We start from the raw sequence: 5,504 nt of genomic DNA on the forward strand, positions 1-5,504 counted from the left end.
TACAGGAGATGATCAGAGACTGCAGACATAGTACAGGAGATGATCAGAGACTGCAGACATAGTACAGGAGATGATCAGAGACTGCAGACATAATATAGGAGATGGTCAGAGACTGCGGACATAGTACAGGAGATGATCAGAGACTGCAGACATAGTACAGGAGATGATCAGAGACTGCAGACATAGTACAGGAGATGATCAGAGACTGCAGACATAATATAGGAGATGGTCAGAGACTGCAGACATAATACAGGAGATGATCAGAGACTGCAGACATAGTACAGGAGATGATCAGAGACTGCAGACATAGTACAGGAGATGATCAGAGACTGCAGACATAGTACAGGAGACGGTCAGAGAAATACCCCTGGTTGGGCACCGGGGGTATCAGGTCCTGGGTTGGAATAGAAGTTGATCTGTATACAGTCTACACTCAGTGATCTCAGCAGCTCACAGACCAGATCATTGAGGCCGATTATGAAACTCTAATTGTGTCAGAGTGATATTTTTATGAATGTGTAAAAAAACCTCGTCCAGATAGTACATTAGTTTTTGGCTTTTTGCACATAATTGGGTGTGGGGGGTTTTGGCACCAATTTTGCCACATGAACCTTCTAGGCCTAGAACTGTGATCTTTGCCATGGATAACGTCTTGGCACTGACGATATGTGGGGAAGTGATATCCGGCACATCTGAAGATCTCAGAGGAAGCCACCGCTCAGAAGAAATTCCCTCCCTGCTGCACTGCAAACAAAGGTCACCATCTGAGGACGTTACTGGTATGTCCATCCATATAACATAGCCAGCAACATAACCCCGCCCCCGATCTGAGAGAAACCATACAAAGCCCTTTCGGGTGAGACGGCCTAAGAGGAGGGGCCTCAGGTGGGGTTATTTTGCTTGCCGGACGTACTGGTAACATCATCGGAGTGCGACCGTATCTGGGCACATTTATCAAAAACAAAAAATAATTATCAAACCTGGAAAAGTAATATCAAATAATGACCCAGAAAGTCCTTTAGCACCCAAAGTACTAGAGATGAGCTTGGCTTCAGTCCGATGGGAAGCTGTCAGTGCTGATGTAAGGGGGAACTATGATGGGGACGCCGATGTAAGGGGGAACTCTGATGGGGACGCCGATGTAAGGGGGAACTCTGATGGGGACGCCGATGTAAGGGGGAACTCTGATGGGGACGCCGATGTAAGGGGGAACTCTGATGGGGACGCCGATGTAAGGGGGAACTCTGATGGGGACACGGATGTAAGGGGGAACTCTGATGGGGACACGGATGTAAGGGGGAACTCTGATGTAAGGGGGAACTCTGATGGGGACACTGTTGTAAGGGGGAACTCTGATGGGGACACGGATGTAAGGGGGAACTCTGATGGGGACACGGATGTAAGGGGGAACACTGAAGTAAGGAGGACTCTGATGGGGACACTGATGTAAGGGGGAACTCTGATGGGGACAACGATGTAAGGGGGAACTCTGATGGGGACACGGATGTAAGGGGGAACTCTGATGGGGACACGGATGTAAGGGGGAACTCTGATGGGGACACGGATGTAAGGGGGAACTCTGATGGGGACACGGATGTAAGGGGGAACTCTGATGGGGACACTGTTGTAAGGGGGAACTCTGATGGGGACACGGATGTAAGTTGGAACTCTGATGGGGACACTGTTGTAAGGGGGAACTCTGATGGGGACATGGATGTAAGGGGGAACTCTGATGGGGACACGGATGTAAGGGGGAACTTTGATGGGGACACTGATGTAAGGGGGGAACTCTGATGGGGACACCGATGTAAGGGGGAACTCTGATGGGGACACAGATGTAAGGGGGAACACTGAAGTAAGGAGGACTCTGATGGGGACACCGATGTAAGGGGGAACTCTGATGGGGACACGGATGTAAGGGGGAACTCTGATGTAAGGGGGAACTCTGATGGGGACACCGTTGTAAGGGGGAACTCTGATGGGGACACGGATGTAAGGGGGAACTCTGATGGGGACACTGATGTAAGGGGGGAACTTTGATGGGGACACTGGTGTAAGGGGGGAACTCTGATGGGGACACTGATGTAAGGGGGGAATTCTGATGGGGACACTGATGTAAGGGGGGAACTCTGATGGGGACACTGATGTAAGGGGGAACTCTGATGGGGACACGGATGTAAGGGGGAACACTGAAGTAAGGAGGACTCTGATGGGGACACTGATGTAAGGGGGAACTCTGATGGGGACACTGATGTAAGGGGGAACTCTGATGGGGACACGGATGTAAGGGGGAACACTGATGTAAGGGGGAACTCTGATGGGGACAACGATGTAAGGGGGAACTCTGATGGGGACAACGATGTAAGGGGGAACTCTGATGGGTACCCTGATGTAAGGGGGAACTCTGATGGGGACACGGATGTAAGGGGGAACTCTGATGGGGACACGGATGTAAGGGGGAACTCTGATGGGGACACGGATGTAAGGGGGAACTCTGATGGGGACACTGTTGTAAGGGGGAACTCTGATGGGGACACGGATGTAAGGGGGAACTCTGATGGGGACACGGATGTAAGGGGGAACTCTGATGGGGACACTGTTGTAAGGGGGAACTCTGATGGGGACATGAATGTAAGGGGGAACTCTGATGGGGACACTGATGTAAGGGGGGAACTCTGATGGGGACACTGATGTAAGGGGGAACTCTGATGGGGACACTGATGTAAGGGGGAACTCTGATGGGGACACTGATGTAAGGGGGAACTCTGATGGGGACACGGATGTAAGGGGGAACTCTGATGGGGACACGGATGTAAGGGGGAACTCTGATGGGGACACGGATGTAAGGGGGAACTCTGATGGGGACACGGATGTAAGGGGGAACTCTGATGGGGACACTGATGTAAGGGGGAACTCTGATGGGGACACGGATGTAAGGGGGAACTCTGATGGGGACACGGATGTAAGGGGGAACTCTGATGGGGACATGGATGTAAGGGGGAACTCTGATGGGGACACGGATGTAAGGGGGAACTCTGATGGGGACACGGATGTAAGGGGGAACTCTGATGGGGACACGGATGTAAGGGGGAACTCTGATGGGGACACGGATGTAAGGGGGAACTCTGATGGGGACACGGATGTAAGGGGGAACTCTGATGGGGACACGGATGTAAGGGGGAACTCTGATGGGGACACTGTTGTAAGGGGGAACTCTGATGGGGACACTGATGTAAGGGGGGAACTCTGATGGGGACACTGATGTAAGGGGGGAACTCTGATGGGGACACTGATGTAAGGGGGGAACTCTGATGAGGACACTGATGTAAGGGGGAACTCTGATGGGGACACGGATGTAAGGGGGACTCTGATGGGGACACGGATGTAAGGGGGAACTCTGATAGGGACACGGATGTAAGGGGGAACTCTGATGGGGACACTGATGTAAGCGGGGAATTCTGATGTGGGGGGGGACTTTGATGGAGCAATAATGTAACCTGGATGTAAAGGGCACTCCATACTACCACCAGCACTCCATATTCAGCTAAAGAGGACACTTTAATGTCACCAACAACGATGTCTCAAAGCCACAAAGTAACGTCATGGCTTCATTTATATTGTATCCCTTCATTTATAGAACAGTTTTTTTTTTTTGGCCCACAAACATTCCTCAGAAGATAGGATGTGGCCCTCGCACGAAAAACTTTGGAGCCCCGCGTCCTAAGCCATCCTTTTGTTCTTGGCGGCGCATCCATCCCTATATCTTCATTAATCTAATAGTTCCGCTCGTCGAGGTTCCATTTCCCGCCACGCTCCAGGTACAGACGCCAACTGGAGTCCCCCCAATTCCGGCAGATTCAGGAGTAACGTCTTGATCATATTGCGGGGAATATTGTATATTTTGCCAAATGGCGATTCCCCGGTGAAATAGATGTCTCAGCCCCCCCTCCCCCCCTTCCTCCTCTACCCCGGCGATGACAGTCGCCTGCTCAATTAATTGCATTTATCCGAGTGAATTCCCGTCCCGGGGGGAGAATCAATTCTTCTCCGGCTTCCAAGAGAATGTTGTGAGTTCTGCAAGGATACTTTGTGCCCCAGGCAAATCTCCCCCCCCCAATGCCACCGACCCCCCCCAGAGTACACAACAAGAAGGATATACCTTCCCCCGGCAGTCGAAAAGCTTGGCTGATTCTCTTGATTGTTGCCAAGGCAACAGCCCAAGTCGGGAAAACACGAAAGCGTTCGTCTCCTCGGAGCGACTCGCGCTCTCGCCTTTTTTTTTTTTTTTTTTTTTCTACTTCAAAGTTTCTCGATCCTGAAAACTCACGTAGGCTCCCCGCGGACAACGCGATAAGATCTTCTCCGCGCAGGTAAATCGAATGGAGACACTAAAGCTACGCTTCAAAAAAAGAAAAACGTGCAGGCATAAAACGTGCGCGGCGCCGCTAAAGCGATCGTCGCGGGTCCTCCGCTGCTAACTAAAAAAAAAAAAAAAGGCAAAGTAAAAAAAAACCAAAAAAACACTAAATCGTAGACTAAGAATATAACCGCAGCATAGTAAAATAAGCAGCAGAAAAGTGAAATGCCATTGGCTGCTGCGGGGTGAGGCGGGCTTTGCAATGCTATCAACCTTCTTTGCAAGGTTTCATGGTGTAAGGGTGGTTTTTTTTACATATGTGTTGCGAATCGATCGATCTGGACTCACGCATACGATCGCCACTGGGTACCGTCTGACATGCAGTAAGAAAACCGAAAATTTGGAAGAAAAATTAAGTTTTTCTTTCAGTTTCTGTCAGTAAATTTTGTAAATAAGTAATTTTTCTCCTTCACTGACGGGCACTGATGAGGCGGCACTAAGGCTGCTTTCACACTGGGGCGTCGGTGGTAAAGCGCCGCTACTTTTAGTGGGGCGCTTTTAACCCACTAATGGGCACTAATTGGTGTCACTGATGGGCACTGATGAGCACTGATAGGTGGCACTGGTTGGCACTGATGGGCGAAACGGATAGGTGGCACTGGAGGGCGACACATTGGGTTTGAGCAGGCACTGAAAGGCAGCACTGACTGGCATCACTAATGGGCACTGATAGGGGGCACTGATGGGTGGCACTGGTGGGCAGTACTGACTGGCATCACTAATGGGCACAGATTGGTGTCACTGATGGGCACTGATAGGTGGCACTGGTTTCCACTGATGGGCGGAATTAATAGGTGGCACTGGTGGGCGGCACTAATTGGGATTGATGGGCAGCACCGATGAGCAGGCACTGAAAGGCAGCACTGACTGGCATCACTAATGGGTACTGATTGGAGGCACTGATGGGTGGAACGGATAGGTGGCACTGGAGGGTGGCACTGATTGGGATTGATGGGCATTGATAGGCAGCACTGATGAGCAGGCACTGAAAAGCAGCACTGACTTGCATCACTAATGGGTACTGATTGGTGGCACTGATCGGCGGAACGGATAGGTGGCACTGGAGGGTGGCATTGGTGGTCGGCAC

Source organism: Aquarana catesbeiana, linkage group LG09 (assembly GCF_042186555.1).
Source record: "Aquarana catesbeiana isolate 2022-GZ linkage group LG09, ASM4218655v1, whole genome shotgun sequence".
Classification (NCBI taxonomy): domain Eukaryota; kingdom Metazoa; phylum Chordata; class Amphibia; order Anura; family Ranidae; genus Aquarana; species Aquarana catesbeiana.